This window comes from Cryptotermes secundus, unplaced genomic scaffold (genome assembly GCF_002891405.2).
Source record: "Cryptotermes secundus unplaced genomic scaffold, Csec_1.0 scaffold441, whole genome shotgun sequence".
NCBI classification, from domain to species: domain Eukaryota; kingdom Metazoa; phylum Arthropoda; class Insecta; order Blattodea; family Kalotermitidae; genus Cryptotermes; species Cryptotermes secundus.
In genome coordinates, this window is record NW_019727400.1 from 720,123 (window position 1) to 740,912 (window position 20,790).

The 20,790-nt window shown below is 43.4% G+C and overlaps 1 protein-coding gene across 1 annotated transcript in view; it reads left to right on the top strand.

Moving 5' to 3' along the window:
- Positions 1-20,790, top strand: part of LOC111864694 (golgin subfamily A member 7) — a 405,703-nt gene that overhangs the window by 215,536 nt on the left and 169,377 nt on the right. The window lies entirely within an intron of this gene.

Genomic DNA, 20,790 nt, shown 5'->3' on the forward strand with positions numbered 1-20,790 from the left:
GCATTGATAATGTTTCAGCATTTCATAGACGGTATAAACGTAGCCCATTACTTTTTATTTTCTTTTTGAGGTGGTCATTTGACGAAGCTTATTGTCGAGTCTACATAACGTCGACGGTAGGATGTTAAGGGAATATGCAGAAATTCGAGGCAAGAAAATTGGCAGGGGAAAGAGAAGCACTCGGAAAAAACCCCGTCCCACTGCCAATTTTTTCGCCTTAAATCCTACATGAACTGACCTGAAACCACTCCGTATGGTGCCTTCTCAGAAAGATCAACCCCTCCTCTCCTCAAAGACGTGACCCCATTTCAAAACAATGTTTTGTCGAATAAACGAATATATACTCATGGTTCCCGACGAGGAACGAAAAAAAAAATATGACTGTGCTGTCGAGGACCAACAGGTAAATTACTGCTCAGCTCTGAGATTGATCTGAGGCTACGTCTATGGGAAGCCGGCTCATCCTTACTTAACTTACGGCACAACCTGTAGCTTATTATTATTAAAACGCCCAAAGTTTGAATAGCTTGTAGCAGTATTATATCCATAATAAATTTAATAAAAATCCATTGCTTGCTTCAAATGTTATTTTGGTGAGAACCCACAGACAGATGGACATGATGAAGTAATAGTCCTATACTTACCGGAATGAGAAAGCCGGGGCTAAAAATTAGTTTGTTCAACTCCCCTTACAGTTGCATTTTAAATTTATTCTCTGAGACACCGCTATGTTGTTCGTTATCAAAGATTTGCAGTGGTTACCTAAACACAAACCAGCGACTAAAGCTTTGAATGTGTGCTTCAAACACAAACACAGATTCGTAAGTGTATGCGTTACAAATGGCACTGAATGAAAAATAAACACATAAAATTCTGTGACTTGGAATCAAGTCGGAAATTATTCTGTTTTCTGATGTTTGATGTGGTTACTTTTATTTTGAGTTCGTTATAACAGAGAGTGTAGACTATCAGTGAGAACTTGACGCGTTTCTGAGCTGAAATAACCCACACCCAACCGCAAGTATCTTCATCAGCGATGGTTCTTCAAGCGCCAAGAGGTCAGACATGTTCTTACACTTGACTTCAAAGCTAACAGACTCTGAGAATGGAGACGCAGATGTGGCGCCGATGAACAGAAAACTCTCCACTCAAATGTCAACCCCCCATTTTTTGGGGATATACTGTTAAGTTTCAAGACAGAAAGGTTATTTTAGGAAAACTTTCAAAACGAAGTGGAAGAGATATGGAAAATCTTCAGTACTAACCTCACATGCAGACGGCCGTGCTGTAGCTCAAGCGGTTAGTCGCTGGCTTCCCCACCGCGGCGGCACGGGTTCGAGCCCGGGCCAAGTAATGTGGGATTTGTGGTACGCAAAGTGACACTGGGGTAGGTTTTCTCCGGGTATTTCGGTTGCTAATATTCATTCCGCCAGTTGAGTCACAATCACCATCATCTATCATCAGGGGCTGGTAAAGTAGGCCAATATTGGCCACAGTACAAGTACACTCAGTTCCACCCCTCTAGGGATAATAAAAAATATAAGAAGAAAGATTATCTGCAAATTTTACACTACCAATCTAGGGCCCAGGATAATATGGAGACCCGCGACTGCTTTATTCTGTCTGCCTGTCTATTTATCTATCTATATATCTATCTGTCTGTCTGTCTATCCCTCTATCTGTGGCTGTACAGCCCTTATGAACTTTGGCCGCTTTTTCAGTTTCTTAATCTATTACTTGTACTTGTAGCTGTAAATATATATGGTACAATATATCCAATCAGTCATTCCAAAACCCCGTCATAAGTCACCACTACACGTGATAAAAGGATGATTCGCCACTGAACACTGCGCGAAAAAATGTGGCCGTGGCAGAATTTGGGGTCCCATCCCAGCAGCATTTGACTAAAGGGACTGGACAAAACCACGTAAGAAACATTATGCTACCCGCGCCATGCTTTGTTTACGTTTCAAATCCTGAAGATGGAGGCCACATGTACATGTAATTGTCCGTTGAATTCTACCAGACTACACGGCGTTATATATCGGAAGTTAGAACTGTCAACGTTTAATCAGAATATCTTATGTCCGGGCCGAGATCTGAACTGGAATCCCGAAACACGAAATCCAGCCACTCGGTTGCTGCTAGTGGAGTCTTTTAACTTTCCAAATTCGCGGCGGCTCCAAACGCTAAGTTTCAGAGGACTGAGAACCTACAATTTCCATAATTTCCTTTAATAATGATAAAGATTTTCGACTTATCTGTCGCCCATTTCTAAGCACAGTAAAAGCGAACGTGCTCAGAACAAGGAGGACCGTGTTGAGAACACTATCGGGGGAGGGGGGGTTCCTCGCATATGCCCCGGCTTCAACATCTCTTGATGTGGTTAAGTCGGCTTCTGTCGCCCCCACGCCCGGCCATCAGCCATGTCTGCAGCTGAAGGCACAAGCCATACAGACAAACCACTTCAAAAAGGATTCGACCTGCTTCTATGAGCTGGCTGGATGTAAACAATAAAACATTTCGTTGCGTCTTTGTATCGTTAAGAGCTGTAGCCTGTTTCACACTGAGGCGACGTGACGAGTCAGAGCCGCTGGGCACAGTCGAGCGAGATGAATTGCAGTGGCCGAATTGGAGACGTAAGTCAAGGCAGATATTGTGGTCGCTATTGAGTTCCAAAGACCGAAGGCGTTTGAGAAGAATGTTTGGACCGAAGAGGGATGAAGTGACGGGAGGTTGGAGAAAACTGCATAATGAGGAGCTTCATAACTTGTACTCTTCTCAAAGTATAATTAGATTGAACAAATCAAGGAGGATGAGATGGGCAGGGCATGTAGCACGAATTGGGGCGACGAGGAAGGCATATAAGATATTGGTGGGAAAGCCAGACGGAAAGAGAAGACCAAGGCGTAACTGGGTGGACAGTATTAAAATGTATCTCAGAAAGATAGAATGGGATGGATTGGTTTGATCTGGCTCAGGATATGGACCGCTGGATGGCTCTTGTGATCACAGTAATGAACCTTCGGTTTCCACAAAATGCTGGGAATCTTTTGAGGGGCTTCGCAATTGGCAGCTTCTCAAGAAGGGCTCAGCTGCATGAGTGAGTGAGTTGAGTTCCACGTGCGGTGAAACTAAGTGAAATGAAGCCTGCAAAGTGAAGAGCTTCACAACTCATACTCGTCCGTAAATACAAAGCAGATTCAGTTCCATCCACCTCCCAGACCCGCAGCCTGTTTGTGCAACATCTAACGAAATGTCTGGTAGCAGAACCCGAAGGTTCGACACCACTGATACCAAAGGCCTACAATGGACACTACCCTGAGCCAGTTCCATCCATCCCCCATCCTCACAGACTATTTCCTTAAGATCTAACTACATGTACGCTAACAGAACTGGATGGTTAAAGCCGTTAATATGAAAACCTTCCACTGACCACGACCCTGAGCCAGTTTCATCCATCCTCACTACTTAATGTATCAAAAGCGGCCTCCGTAGTCTAGAGGTAACGTTCCCACCTCATGACTCGTAGTACGCGGGTTCAAACCCGGCGGAGGTCGTGGAATTTTTAAGGGCGGAAAAATTCAGGGAACAAGTCCTCCGGGAGTGATTTTAAGCCATGGGTCCCTTGTCGTAGCTTTAAGGCATGTAAAAGAACCTCATATCTCCTAAGGAGGTCACTGAGCCAAATTCAAGGACATTTCCCGCCCAGCAGTAGTCTCTAATACCTCTGATAGATGGAGGAAGCATTATAGATACCGCTAAGCCAGTAGAGGCCGAACTCGCTGGCTTGGTAGGGACTGATGGTAATCACCAGTATCGGTATGGTATAGAGACTGGTAGAATATCATAGAGGGAAGCACAATGGACCAATACTGGTCTAAGTGCATGGGGAAACTCATCCTCTCCAATAAGTAACTAACTAACTAACTAACTAATGTATCAAGATGTAACGAATCGTTACAAAGCAGAATCCGAAAGTTCATCACCGCTGATACCAAACCCGCTAATGAACATTATCCTGAGCCAGTGTCATCATGTTATTCTCGCATCTGTACTCTGGAAGGCGCTCACTGTGCGTCTGTATGTGAAGACACCGGTGGTCTCAGCGTCCGTGCTCTGAATGTGTTGCTTATTATAGAACAGAGGCCAGAACTGGCGGAAGGCAGAGTTAAGAGCCTTTACGGTGGCACTTGTACCGATCCGTGTGTGTCTGCAGGGCGGCTGAAATGTCTGTTCTCTGCCTCTCACTCCTACTCTCTTGTCTAAGCTTGGAGAGGCTTCTCTCTCCTTCAGTACCAATGTCAACACGAGGGAATCCTTTCTGTGAACATTACAGACACAGCATGACGCTCTCTCTCTCTTCCTCTTGCTCTCCACCTCAGGAAAAGTAGTGTGCTGTTATGTATTTGAGAGGTCCTGGCCCAGAGACATGTATTTGAATGGTGATTCTCTTTTATTCAGTCACTCCCTCCATATACTGCCGTAGTACCTCAAAATTTATGCCACAGAAGTTTCCTTCCAATTCATTATCAGCTGATCGCCCGATCATCATAGCTATACAACCTGAGCTACTGACAGTGTCATCAAATGAATCATTATTAAGTAAAATTAATTCTACACCATTTCTTCCTCTAAACTACCCGTACTCTCTCCTTTTCCTGCTTCTGTTTTGTCATATTCTTCCACGGCTTTTCTACTTCAAAACCTCTTTCTCTTATCATTTCTTCTTCGTTCGCCTTCTTTATCTAGTCCTATTTCTTATCCCATCTTCCTCTTTCCTCTACTTCTATTCCTTTTGCTTCACTTTTTCTTCCTCTTTCCTTACCTTTATGTTCGTTTTCTCGTCTACTCATCGTCTTCTCATTATATTTTACTTCCTATCCCAGTTTTCCTGGACTTCTACTTTTCCTTCGCTTTTTTCCTTTGTTATGCGTTTCTTCTTGCCTTCATTCTCCGATATTTCTTTTTCATCTTCTCTTTTCCGGTCCTCTACGTGCGTGATTTTGCTTTCCGTGTCTGACAAGGAGTCGAAGCGTGCCCCTCCAGAATATCAGTACACATACACAGGGTGTCCAGGCTCTGTTAGGACTGTGGTCATTAAAAATACAATACCTGAATTATTTTCAAAATGTCACTCTTTTTATTCAAAATAAACTCCTTCTGAATCAATACATAGTTGGAATCGATTGAAAAGTTTTCGAAAACAGTTACTGTACTCCTTGTGTGGAATCCCATTTAAAACTGCGGTAAATTCCCTTTGGATGTCCTGGTGGTGTCGTGACGGTCTCCTTTCATCGCCAACTTGTTGGCTCTCTGTTCCACCGCCATTTTCCGACGAGCGTCAGAACAGTACTGCTACATTCAAGGTCAGAACACATGATACAGCGATGCTTGTTCTTTGAAATTATAGACAGCCACAGCTGAAACGTCATGAATCTTAACGCCACAACTCGCCAGCAGATGGCATTGCAGGGCAAAATGGAAAAAAAAAATAGTCCTAACGGATCCTGGACACACCGTGAATGTCGGCTTGTAGGTCGTGACACCTTCCGCACATTCTCGTTTGCAACAATGTAGATGCTGGGAGTATAAATTGGGAATCTCTAAGAATAAAATTCAGCCAAAATATTCGGACTTCAGAAACAAGAAATGAAGATGGAACGAACTGAGAATTTCGTATAATGAGGTGCCTCATAATTAGAATGGCTTTAAATTCAAGAGGATGTCATGCAAGGGCTGTGTAGTACGAATAGGGAAATGAGAAATGCTTACAAACATTTGATCATGGGTCCTATGAAATTGTGCGCATGAAAAATATTAAAACAAGCCACATTCGTCATCATATTTATGTTTTCAGAACACGAAAAACAAAATCCGAAACCAACCAACGAACTACGCAACTAATTCATGTTCGCGATTTCCTCGAAAATGTTGAGAATGGCTTAGCTTTAGAAGAAACTTGCACTTTCAAGAAACCTGAGTGTTCATGACAGTGTTAAAAATCTCGCCATTTGCTGTACCCTGAGAAACTTTTATCGGATACATACTCTCATACAACATCCTTAATTATCTAAATTTATTTTTAGGATGTCTGTGTATCCCCCCCCCCATAATTTTTGTTAAGAGACTTGTGAGATCACCTTTCTGGCTGTGTGTCTATGTATCACATCCTTTTATTTTTCTTTCTATGCCGTCGGTGTAGTACGAAAGTAAAGTAGGAGATTAGTTCTCCCCGGAACCTCTTCTAATATTATCCTTCCATTTGCACCTATAACTATCAAATCGTTTCATTCTTCATGGCTTCCTGATAATTTTGTAAGCATTTGTAACACAAACATTGCTATTTAGCTTTTGTTTATACGTTGTATTTTATTGTTTTAATATTAACAACTTAAGGTTTACGCACCACTGAACTACTGAAAACATAAACATATACGTATGGTAACGTGGATGGTCTGAGCGTTGCTAGGTAACGGAACGTTAAACACACGCGATACACGCTCGCAACAATGGAACGAGATTACGCAACCCGCTTCTAGGCAATGGCTCAGCAAACAGACTTCGCGCAGGCGCAATGACGTCACACTGCAACAGCACTATCACGTGTCTTGTTTTCTGTGTTCTCCATGCTACTCCTATATAACGAATATATGTTTAAGGTTAAGTGAAAATACTTGACGAAAGGCCAAGCGTATTCAAAAGAGACAAATCCATCTTCTCGTCAGAGAGGATGTTACATAAGAACTATTACCGCACGAGTTCAGTTGGAAAATAAATCCTTTGGTCGTGGGTCTCAAAGTGCCTGACGCCAAGACTAACTGATTGGCGGTAAACCGCCAGTCGTAAAATAAATTTGACTTTAATTTTGTTAAGTGGAGAGTTCAGGAGAGCTGAAGACAATTTAAAGACTAATGTACTCGTAGAAGTGAACAGAAGACCTGATGTGTGTGTTATAATTAGAGTAAACTTGAAAGTGTTACAATTAGTAGTTGTGACTAGTGAATATCCAATCAACCGATTCACCAGTCCAAACCTGCGTCTTAATCACCCAAAATACTTGACAGTATTAATATCTGATCATCGAAATTTCACCTCAACAATAATTAAAATTGTAGTCTGTAAAAAACACAGTCTCGTCACAACGGCATGGCGCGTCCTCAGGTTGCGAATGGAGGAGACGCCCTCAATTTATGGAGGGAAGTTTCGAATATATCAAATAAGCAGCCGCGGACAGACGACAAGAGGTGGTCCCCCAGCTTGGGAGTTGGGCGTGGTGCTAAAAACTCCTCACCATAAAAATAAGCTTGTTACGAGAATGTTCAAAAAGCCTCGGACCTGGACGGATCCTCTGGATTAATACAGGATATTGGTGGGAAAGCCGGAAGGAAGGAGACTACTGGGAAGACCACGGCGTAGATGGCTGGACAATATTAAAATGGATTTCAGAGATATAGGATGGGATGGTTTGGATTGGGTTGATCTGGCTCAGGATAGGGACCATTGGAGGGCTCTTGTGAACATGGTAATGAACCTTCGGGTTCCATAAAATGCTGGGAAGTTCTTGAGTAGCTGCACAGTTGGCAGCTTCTCAAGAAGGGCTCAGCTCCATGAGTGAGTGACGAAACACAGTCTCCGTTACAGATATCACCAGGTTAATGCTGTTGAAGAGAAAGACATTGCTGTTTACTGTGACTGTGGGAAAAATACGGGCTGGCTGAATGTTGCATGTGGTAATCAATGTACATGAAAGGGCCTGTTCCTGGGTTGGAACTGTTAGCGATCTGAGCTCTAATGACACTCTTTATATTAGCGGAAAACTCCACAACGGTTCCGCGTCTCCATTTGCCTTCACATGGTGATGATACGGCACTGAATGTGTTCCGTGATGCGTGTTTGATGCACACTATTGATGGTGAAGACAACACAGCAACTCATTTGTTGCTGATGATAACGTGTTTAGGTGGACACGTTACAGTACAAGATTACGCTGTTATAAATGTGTTTATGTGGCCTATAAAATACGTATTTCGGGACTGAATGATCCAGTATTTGATTTGTGAGTTCGACTAAGCGATATCATAATGATTGCTGCAGTTTGCTGTCGCGGTTCTACGTTGCTTCGAGCAAATCCGTCACAATATATGAAATGTAAAAATAAAAAGTAATGCATCAATATTTCACTCTTCTATTCGTCATACTCACAACCGTTTTCCGGTTAAATGGGTTTTCCGGATTATCGAATGTCAGATACCGCAACCTTTACTGTGCTCGTGTTATATCATTACAGCTTCCTTTCAAATCCTTTCCAGTTCATCTATAATCCTCCCTTCCGTCGATCTGTAGCCTCGACACAAAAAACGTTGTTAAATAACCAACGGGAAAGATAAAAGGCCGGGAAATTCCTTCAATAACTCAGTAATAATATTTTTTTAACGCTAGTGGGGTGGGCCTAAGTCCCTTCTACTGCGGCCACTACTGGCCTACTGTACCAGCCACAGATGATAGGTGAGGGTGATTGTGGAGCAACTGCTGGAATGAGGATTGGCAGGGGAAACCGAAGTACTCGGAGAAAACCTGCCCCAGCGCCACTTTGTCTACCACAAATCCCACTTGACCAGCCCTGGTATCGAACCCGGGCCGCCGCGGTGGGAAGACGGCGAGTAACCGCTTGAGCTATGGCGCGGCCCAATAACTGAGTATCATCTGAAGAAGAGTTCAATTCCGTGAAGTTCGCTAGTTTCGTGTTTGTGCGGGGTGAGTGGTCTTGCAGTTCGTTTCTTACAGTGGAATCGCTGATCAATCTTGATTGCGTCACGAGCTTTATCGTCTTGTCAGTCCGCTTCTGTCCCATGATGGATTATTGATACGCGAAAGCGTCAGTCATACTGTAGGCAGGACGTCCGTGGCTGGCCCCAACAATCCCACGTAATCAGACCCGGAGCAAAGCAACATTTGACTCCCGCCGAAACGATTTCCGTTCACGGAGACCCGGTTACATCCTGGGGTGTCTACAGAACCGATCTCGAGTCACCACTCACGTTACAGCCTTCTGCAATACTTCTCCTCTCTGTCCTGTAAAAATAAATTCCACCATGTGTTTAACTTAACATCAAGCCATGATGATGTAAGGCGGAGTGGAGGTATAGTTCCACCATTCTCCTCTTTGGTATTAGATGGAGACCAGACCAGGTCTGGACGCTGTGCATTTGTGCCCCTGCCGAAATCAAAATCCGACAGTCCAGACTGTAGTCCGAATTGTTGAGAGACGGTGTTTTCTGTGGGGTCCTCCCTGATAATCTATAAGTGGTACAGAACCGAATCAAATCAGAGAATTGAGTCAGAAGAATGAGAATAGAAGGAGTACAGTGGAGTTAGCTTGCGAAAAGAAGACTTGATATCTGCTGTACTTACAGTGAGACTTATAAATCCGTTACCAGGATACGACTAGTGTAGACTGAGAAGACTTAGCGTGTCCTAGTGATTTGCGCAGTGCGTTCATTAGCGATAGCGCTTTTAATTGATTGTGAATAAGAGACACTGTAAAAGAAGGTGTTAATAAACCAGATCATCCAATCCAGTCCCCGTCATTATTAGTCACAGAGCCGCTATTACATGACAATATAATAGTGTGGCGTGTAGAGCCGTTGCTATGCAAAGTTCGCGAAATGGGACCGTTTCTGAGCAATGTTTCGGTAAGCACATTTCCGCAACAACAGACGCAAATGCAACAATAGAAGGCCTGTGATTTCTATATGTTCCGTGACGATATATTATAAGCAATGATCAAAATTAGAGCTTAGTTCTGTACGGGAGTCTGTGAAGACAATATTTTAGCCTGGAGGCAGAGGAACAGCCACTGTTGGAGCCGTTACCAGGAAACGTCTCGTAACAGACTGAGAACACTACACTGTGTGCTCTATAGAACCGTAATGTGTGTAAATAGCGACAGTGTTATAATTATTTAGAGTTACGACATGTAAGTGGTCAATAAATCTATTCACCAATTCAAACCCCGTCTATAGCCACACATACTACGTGACACTATTATTAGATGGTGTCACGTCCCATAGTTTCCTCCGTGTAAACCCTAACGTTTCGTGTTGGTTAGAAGATTTTCGTCTGTGACATGTTCCGTAACACACAAGCGGCTAAAGAGGCTGCCCATTCACCCATCAGCCGTTGGATGAATTAGCAAATATCTGAATTACTGGATGTCCGTAGCTAACAATGCGCAACTCAAGATGCGCGGGGGGAGTCAAATGTCGCTTCATTTCTTCAGAGACGAAGCAGATCAAAGAACATTTGTGGTTAAACAGTCTGTGAGAATGCTATTCCCTTTGACAGTATTTACAGCGCCGAGCAGGCATCTGTCACAGCAGCTATGAGTGATCGACATCTGAAAAGCGATTCTGTCCACGGATCATCGCGGAAATTCAAAGAACCCTGAAAAACACCCGGGCTGCTAGCAGGCTCCACCGCAACTCAATTGTTTGTAGCCACTTCCTAAGTTCCTTATGTCTCTGGTGTACGTTCAGTGGCGGATTCCAACGTAAACATTTCAACAAGATATGATACAGCACTGAAGAGAGGAGATTTTCTGTGTAAGAAATATATACTTTCAAAAGTGGATCGCCATTATAAAGTGAAACAGACTTTCCCTTCATCATTAGAAACGTATTGTATTACATTTTAAACATACACTGAGAACCAAAATCACCAAATCGGAGATTTCGCCAAAATATGTTGTTTTTTTTTCTTAGGAGTAAGTGTTTCTCTTCTCCGTGTAGTCTAGATCGGTTATGGGGTCCACCCAGCCTCCTATCCAATGTGTACCGAGTGCGCTTTCCCCGGGGTTAAAGCGGCCAGGGTGTGAAGCTGACTACTCACCTCAAACTAGTGCCGAGGTCAAGAAAACGTAGATCCAGTCCTCCATATGCCTTCATGGCGTAGAGTTTAGTTAGTTAAGCATAGGGATATCTTTAGTTCTTAGTAAATTTAATTCTTAACCGCCCAAGGTTCAGTTGATGTCTCTGGGTGCAGAAACACTCCAGCTTTGCAGGATAGCTTTTATTTTCCTTGGATCCGCCACTTATGATAAAATTTAATGTACGATTGTATAAAACTTCTAGAAAATATTAAAGGCCTATGAGTTGAGATCAACAAGTATTGTGAAGATGAAACCAACGGTGACCAATGGAAAGAAAGAAGAGACTATTGTACAAAAGTCAGTGTCGGTATCTGCAGTCTATATGAAGGTCTAGTCACCCCTCCCTCTCGCACGTTCCTTTCCCACAACTTATCCTGTCTTTGACCTACTATCCGATACATACATGTTTGTATAAAAACTTCTATAGATTCAGCTTTTAAAGCACAGTGGTAAATATACATACCGTCTGACTTATCTCACGCGTTTCATGTTTTTAAACTACACAATTGATATACCAGTAGTTAATATCGTCACGTATTATGTGCAATTATAGACGGGTTTTGGGTAATTGGATTTATTGACCACGTACAAATCTTGACTGCAAATAACTATAACATTGTCGCTGATTTCCAGCCTCCTATTAGAGGTCTCCTGGTAACGGCTTCTAACAATGGCTATTCCTCTACAATGTTATTACTACACGTTTCGTGGTAATGGATGTTAATAATGGCTGTTCTTCTGCTTCCGTACTGAAGTCCCTTACAGAAATGACTGCCAACTATCAACTGAACTCGTTGCCCCAGTTCTCTTCTGTGTATCTCCTCGGCGCGGACGGCGTAGGCAACACCCCATTTTCCCCTTTGCATGCTTAACCGTTGCCGCGGGAACGTGTTTACCGAGCCGTTGCCCAGAAACGAGTCTGATAATTACCGCTCATCTCACGATCGTTGCATAGCAATGGCTATACACTCTACAATACAAAATTACACGGCGTCTTGCCGGAAGGTCGCGGGTACGATTCACGATGAAGTCATTGAATTTCTTCAATTGACCTAATCCTTCCAGCCGCACTATGGCCCCGGGGTCGACTCAGCCTCTAACAGAAATGAGTACCAGGATTCTTCCTGGGGGACGGGGGGGGGGGTAAAGGGCAGTCGACGCGTAAGGCTGACAACCTCACCGCCATCTGTGAGCCTATCGTCTAAAGAAAATGTGGGAGCCTCGACGTCTCACAACCTTATTAGCCTTCACGGCCTGTTACAAGGACAGCTTTACTTTTACCTAATTATATTTATCGAAACATAAAAGTTCTGGAAGATCCCATTATACGATTTTAATCCTTGGGAAAGGAAGAAGACGTTAGACAGACAACTGTGTAGCGGTGCAGCCATTAAGCAACACAAACCGTGCAGATGTGAAGAAATGGGATATTATAAACTTATAACACTTCGTTCTATTTTGGTCTGAGTGAAAACCATCTTTACTTTTGCCGTTGTTTTTCTCGTAATATCCGAGTTTTCCTTCTTCTGTAGAAGCGAACATAAAGGCCTAGTTACAAGAACTGTTTAGGCTGTGTTTCTGCGTCTGACCTTTATCAACAGAAAGCGCAGTGGACTTAGCTGCTTTCATTAATTGAAATGAGGATTGATTTGTGTGTGTGTGTGTGTGTGGACCTTTACAAGGCCAGATTTACAATGTGTCACACCCCTCCCCCTCTCACAATGCAACTATTATCCCATCCCCACTACTTCTCGCCATACGTGTCCTCACTTAGCCCAACGCACAACCCCCAGGCCAAGTGCAAGCATACAGCCTGTATATGTCATGAAGCGCAAAATGTAATTGGAGATGCAGAGTCTGATTGAAAGGAAAATTATTAAGTTCATTTTAGAAGTTATTAATTTTATGATGCTGGTGACTTAATGACGGAAACACACGTGTTGCTGGTCCGGTAGTGCGGCTGCACCATTACGAGTCATTAGTTGAACTGCACTAATCTTTATTTTCCTATTTCGTGATTGCCAATTAATTTTACATTTCAAACCTCGTTAAATCAAATAGCGATCGCAATTTCATGGCTGCCAGTCTGGGTACTAAAAAGTTAAAAGTATATATTTCTTAACATCTCCAGCATAAATATCTAGAAGCTTTCAAATAAATTCTACAAGTGACTGGTTCAGGAGCGGACGATCTGGATTCAATTTACTTGCTCTTTCGCATGCCCGGGCTGCACCATAACCAAGACGGTTTTTTTATTTAGTTCCTGGGGTGGGGTGAGACTGAGTCCGCTTGGTACTGCGGCCACTGTTTGGCTTATTGTACCAGCCCCAGATGGTAAATGATGGTGATTGTGGAGCAGTCGGTGGAATGAGAATTGGCAGGGGAAATCGAAATACTAGAAGAAAACCTGCCCCAGTGCCAACTGCTCACTCTGGTTCCTCGCTCGCGGATTTTTTTATTTTTCTTCTATCCTGAAAATGGAGGCGATACCTTTCTCCGAAACGTCTGTTTATACAGTATCTACACGGCTCCACATCCAAGAAGACGTTCTTGATTTAAGGGAATTAGGCGACCTTGAGGAAGCACCATAATCCTCATTGTCGGTGATTATATTATACTCTCTTACTGAGGCCAGGTTTAGTTTGTGTACTAATTCTGTCTCATATTGTAATTAAACTGAGGCCAAATAAGGGCAGGGCAGAGACTTGAGAATTAGCCTAGAGCGCCGCTCAAATGAAATATCAAAATGGAAGCATGACCACTGGGATAAACGGCGACGTGTCAGATTGATTCCCAGTGGTCGCTAATCTATCCGTAATTCGAAACATGGACACCACGCGCATCTAGTGCCGCGTTACTTTATTGAGACCGCAGATGAGCGACTGCGCACGGACTTTGTCGAGTCCTACAACAAGGTGGGAAGGTTTCAGATTAGGGCCTAATGATGAAGGCTAGGCTATCTAGGGTGTGGACTAGAATCAACTAATATTTGGCCATAGCTCAAGCGGTTAGTCGCTGGCTTCCCACCGCGGCGGCCAGGGTTCGATCCCGGGTCTGGTCAAGTGGGATTTGTGGTGGATAAAGTGGCGCTGGGGCAGGTTTTCTCCGAGTACTTCGGTTTCCCCTGCCAATCTTCATTCCAACACTTGCTCCACAATCACCAGCATCTATCATCTGGGGCTGGTACAATAGGCCAGCAGTGGCCGCNCCGCAGTACAAGGGACTTAGTCCCACCCCACTAGCAATAATAATAAAAAAAGAATTAACTATGTTTAGATAGGCTCCAGTTGCAAGTTTATATGCCCATATGAATGGATCTTAGGGAAAATCTTTACTATCTGAAGGACTGCCGGGCTTTCTTTGCGGCGCTGTGAGAAACCAGGCAATGTTCTCGTAGAATCGGAAGGTAAAATGATAAATCATGTTTTATCTAACGTCAGTTAATGTCTACCCGATACCACGGCATTACATTTGATTGTCACCGCTGTAAAACCTCAAATTTTACATTTCGATGAGTACTGTTTTTAATGTTTGATGTCATGTTGCCCGGTAGAAGTTCACTGACATTTCGGATAAACATTCTGCCTCCATCTTCAGGAACGAAGAATAATATTCTCACGTTGTTATGATTCCGTGACTAATAATAACGGGTTTTGGATTGGAGGATTGGATTTATTAACATCTTGTACATACTCACTTAATCACAATCAATTATAACCCAGTCGCTAATCTGCCCACTTCACAAATCACTAGGCCATGGTCCATTCTCCTCGTTCTACGACTGACTTCTGATTTACTATTCGACTACTTTCATAGTCCTGAGGCAGTCCATAGTAAATATGTCTGTTACCCAGCAATGGATATATGCGAACTACATGGAAACGCCTCTTCCTCTGTAGTTGTATTTCTGCGGCCTTTGCATAACAACGGAAGTTATCCGATTGTTACTTGTGTATTCTTTATCGCGGGAATGTGTTTACCGAATCGTTGCCCAGCAACGGGTCTACATGTCAGAATATAAGCAACTAAGCATCTTCTATCCTTAAGGAGAAATAAGTAGACCCCTCCAAAATGCCGGCGATTATCTACCCTATTACACGGTGTCATAAAAGTTAAATTCGTCCTTGTGCTTAATTAATTAAGCATCGCGCCATGAAGGTATGTGAGGCAATGGAGGTATAGCTCTACCATTCTTGACCTTTGTAGTAGATGAAGGTGAATGGTCAGCTTCACTCCCCTGCCGCTTAATCCCCGGTATTCATTGGACTGTAGGCTGGGTTGTCTCCAAATAAGGTCTGGACGCTGCGGAGAAAAGAAAAATAATAACCTGCCGGGAATTGAACCACGACCCCCCAGCCCATAGCCCGGCATCTTCATAGTCACCGCTTTGATGGCCTCACATATTTATGTTCTTGCGCTTGCGCGTATGTTAATGGAAACATTATATTACTTAAGCTACTGCGTTTATTTCCACGTGTTACACTCTGTGGAGGATAAAACGTAAGGGTTTATTGCATCGGAAAGAAGGTTCATGTCTGTGTGTCTGTGTGTGAACTGTATAGTCCATGACCGCTATGCAGTAGTTACGCAGGTGCTGTCACCTGGGCGGACCTACGCCGCATCACGCGAGCCCTGTAATCAACACGCCGCGCGCCATATCAGCCAGATGATGATGGCTTCCAACACGCGGTTCTGCTTGTCTCCTGTGTGCTACACATATCAGGGCTGGACAAACCTTTCCTCATACTAATATAGATATTTTACAGACTCAAAAACTTCAGTTTTCATAGTCATCTGTTTAATTCAGGATTTATTTTCAAAACCGAAATTAACAGCCGTGGGAATCCGTTGCGCTCATCACGTGACACCCTCTATCCGCAAAAGTTGGCACTAACTTCGCCGACAAGCGGCGGTCGCTCGGTTGGTATAGTTCGCTTGTGGACTACAGGCCACGGAGTTTGTTTTGTTTTGTTTGTTTCTGCCACTGAGGTAGCGGAGACATAACTCTGCCTTGTATCTGGAGATTCCCAGTTCGAATATTGGCTTAGACACTTTTCAGCCTAATAAGTTCATATATTTCCTAAGGCTTTACAGAAGAATGCTGGGATAGTACAATGCCACTTCCTTCCCCATCCTTGCATTAGCATCATACTGTTCGATAGTGTGTTACTGTTAAATACGCAATAAAGGTAAATGCCAAGTTGCTGCTGTGCTTAATTAAGCATCACAATATAAAGAGTCATGATTATACGGAAGTACAGCTCCATGTATTTTTTTAATGTCTCTTCCAGCCAATTCAGGGCCCTGGTCTCTTACTTAGATCCGTAATCGTTTTTCACACACAGTAGGACTCATTTGACGCGTGATCAGCCCGTCGCAAGACCGCTACCTAAACACAGGACAGCACAAACATCCATGCCTTGAGTGGGATTCGAACCCACGATCCCAGCGTCCGAGCGAGCGAAGACAGTTCATGCCTTAGACCGCGCGGCTAATGTAACCGGCATCATGCATTTTTACCTTCCGGAATAATAGATGCAGATATGGAGTCAGCTTCACGCTCCGGCTGCTTTACTTTCTGGAAACTAACCCCTAGTAAATAGGGGACTGGGTAAGCCCGAGTGACAGTCTGCGGACAAAAGTGAGATATGTTGCCTCTGTCCGGGAATGGAACTCGAATTTCAGCGTCACCCATTCCGTAGCCTAGCCGCTGTAATAAATAAATAATGGGTTTCTTTTCGTTCTTGTAGTCTCAAAACGTTTTGCGGCAAGGTCTGCTATCGGTTCTGAAAGCCAGATACAATAAACAAGAGTAACAGCATTGTTTGTCACATGAACTGACCGGACACTAAACCCATGTCTGTCTGATAAGTAATTATATCTCAGCCAGAAGTATAATTCACGCAGATAGCCAAGATTCTGGACCCCTCACATTGTTGAGGGCGGGGGTCTTACGTGACTTTCTTTTATAGGGGGTACTTCAGAATTTCCCCTTGAGAGATAAACTTTCTAAACACAAAGTGCCTAAAGAGCTCGTGTCCAGAATTGTGGCTCTCTTCTTTATAGCATAAACACGCACCGAGGTACAAACATCTTAATACAACGTATTCGAAAATGCCCTTCTGTTTTTATTTAAGACACACAACGTTTCGGAGACAGAATTCTGTCTCCGTTTTCAGGTAATACTTACTCAGTTGGGCCCAATTGATACAGGTAGACCTTATCAAACAAACAAAACAAACTCCGTGCCTTTAGTCCGCAAGCGAACTACACCGACCGAGCGACCGCCGATTGTCCGCTAAGTTAGTGCAAATTTGGCAACGTTGGTAGTCCCTATCTCTGGATGAAAATAGACTAGCTGTATCGATTGGGCCCAACTGAGTAGGTTTTACCTGAAGACGGGAGACAATCTAGTCTCCGAAATCTTGTGTATCTAAATATAAACAGGAGGATGGATAATGCCCAGAAACTATATCTGTATTAATGTACCATCGTCACAAACTTTTAGACTTTATTTACAATCATTTAGTTTCGAACACGGAAATAGTTCTATAAATGCCAGTCCGAACGTGGAAGCTGTTTGTGGGAAATGGGGAAGTTATCAAGAAGAAATGCAGTGAAAATGCTGTATACCGAACCACTATAATCCGAACTGACTTACAGGACCACAGAAAAAAATCAGCAACCCCAAAAATTACTAATTTAATTACTTTATTTGCGCAGAGTAAAAATTAATTTTCGAGAAAAAATTGTTTATGTGTCGGTGGTCCTGCCTTTGTAGCAGATACAGGTTGTAACACAGTTACTGGGTTCAGATTAGATCTTTGTAAATGAACCAACAGAGTGGGTGTCTGACATTCCATCACCTGAGGGCGGAAATATCCAGTTCCCGAAACGCTGTGTTCTTTACAATACCGGGCGATGGAAAAGGTCCAGGAACCCAGTAAATCCGATCGCTGTAGTACTCAACCGTAGCTTTGGCGACTCGTTAAATTGTTTCGTATCTTGAAGCTGCAGCCTGCGAAATGTTTCAGAGATTGATTCGTTACTACAGAGGAATATTTAATAGCTTACTGTAGGTGTAGAGAGGCTGTTGGCTTGTTGAAGTTCTTGCTGTCACAGTACAGCCTGACAGGGACCTACAACAATGTACATAACTGTACTTCTCGCGAGTCTGTACTGTAGGTGTAGAGAGACTGTAGATTTATTGAAGTTCCTACTGTCACGGTAGAGCCTGACAGGAATCCTGCACCAGTGTACATAACTACTTCTCGTGACTTTACAGGAACATTTTATACCTTACTGTAGGTGTAGAGAGGCTGTAGACTTATTGAAGTTCCTACCGTCACGGTAGAGCCTGACAGGCACCTACAACAATGTACATAACTGTACTTCTCGCGAGTCTGTACTGTAGGTGTAGAGAGACTNGCTGTCACAGCACAGCCTGACAGGGACCTGCAACAATGTACATAACTCTACTTCTCGTGAGTCTGTACTGTGTAGATAGAGAGGCTGTACACTTGTTGAAGTTCCTGCTATCACGGTATAGCCTAACAGGAATCCTGCAACAATGTACATAACTACTTCTCGTGACTGTAGAGGAACATTTTATAGCTTACTGTAGGTGTACAGAGGCTATAGACTTACTGAAGTTCCTACCGTCACGGTAGAGCCTGATAGAGACTTACAGTAACTTACAGAACTTCAATTTTTACGTGAATCTACAGGAACATTTTATACCCTACTGTAGTTGTAGGGGAGCTGTAAAGCTATTTAGGTTCCGACTGTCACCGTTCCTCATAACATGTCACATAGGTGTATGTGTAATTAGAAATTATGAGGATCTTGGCAAATAAGTAATTTAAATTTAACTGTGACATAACATAGAAGAGAAATTGATAGGACCGTTTTTGCACGGAGTTTTACTGACCCCTGTTACCCGTCACATTCCTGTACATCGCGACCAGCAGTGTGTTATTAGCCGTGGTCCGTGCATTCGAACGTGTTTTCCTACACTGCCTCCGAAGAGACAGTACAGTTCAATAATAACTTCAAACCGGAGAGTGGAATTCATCTCTTGTCATCAGGCATCTTAACAAAAATGCTGCAGTCTTGATAATTACTGCGAGACCAATGTTTCTGTGTTACTATCGCGCCGTCCTACCCTGATCTTGATACAGTCAGTACTTTGTTGTGGATAATGAGAGGTTGCCCGCTAGTGAGAACTGAACGGGCAGCTATCACTAATTATTATTTACTGGGAGGTCGAATAACAGTCCTACAAATCTGCAGATAATTTTGGACCAAGAATATTTAGAAATTAAGAATACGGTGCAATCATACTGCATATTTGAGACGATGTTTCGGCAGCTTTCTGTGCTCTTTGTTTTCGGGAGAAATCATGATTGAAAGAGCGACCCTCCTTCGTCCAAGAGGAGGCCCCATTTCGAAACACGTACGTGTGAAGAACAGAACAAAAATCATGGTCATGGATCTCGAGGAGACTGAAGCCAGGAATGACTGTGCTGGCGAAGGCCAGCAACAATTTAACCGACCAGAGCCAATCTGGAGCCTTTGTGGAAGGGGTTCGAATACCACCATCTTAGCTCTGCGAGTGGTATGAAGCGATGAAAAGAGAACCCAGTGCCTGGGGATGTAGCTGGGCCACCCTGTTCCTGGGTGATATAAATAAGGGTGCATGGCCCTCCAGGTTGGGAGAGTCTCGAATCTGATACAGTAAAATATGGTCACGAGTCCCAAGAACTCAGATCCGAGAATGTCTGCACTGGCGAGGACCAGCAGCAACCGTAAACGACAGATCCGTCCTCTCGTCAGAGGGAGCGCTCTACATCAACAAACTCGCAACTGTCTGACAGTAATAAAAATGTAATATTGGTCCCCAGATGGGGTTTGACACCAAGATAGACTGGCCGACTGACCGTCGATCGTAACTTTCCTGTTGGCAGGAGATGTGAGACAGTCGACGGCTGGTAAGGACATGAGCATAGGAGACGAGTAATCTAAATTATTGAGATCCGTTACAAGACAACGGCTAGTGAAGATATAGAAGAATTTTTATGTGTTGCAGTACAGTTGATTTATAGAATGTGTAGATCTGTGAAATTGTTTTAGTTACCATTTATAAGCGTGCAGTGAACCCGTGTCGAGTCACTAACACATGGAAGTGTTTACTGAATACACAGGATTTCACGTAGCTGTAGCTGTACAGGCTATGCAAATGAAGAGTGCCCCCACACTTTCGTCTTGTTGTCGCCCGAAATCCAGAAACCCGTTGCTCTCCACGGCGTTTTGTTTCCCTAGGAGATGAAATCCGTTCCGTCCATTTGTCACGCCACGAATGTGCTGTCACAAGCATTATGTGTGATTGTACACGGTTATCAGGGAGAGGCATCACTGGCAAATGCCACCCTCACACACACGAGTCTCTGTGGGTGGGTTTTCTTCATTGTTACGAATGTGTTGGAATGTATCTTTTTATTGTTATTTATTTAGAATCAAACCAGCACTTTTCTATCCCCTGAACAGGCTCTGCACTGACTGCGTACCTTATTTAAGAGTTACTTTCCCCCATGTGGAGATTAAACGACGTTTTCACTACTACTTATTAAACCGGTACAGTCGCTGTAAAAATTATAGCAACACTTCAGAAACATCCAAGTCAATTAAGTGGCACGTCAGGGTTCATGCGTCATATTAAAGTTGTGTTGTCCTTGTGTTTAATTAAGCACTATACCATGAAGTCGTAGGGGGCAGTGGATGTATAGATATATATTGTCTTGACCTCGGTACTAGTTGAAGGTGAGCGGTCAGCTTCACGCCCTGGCCACTTTACCCCGGTA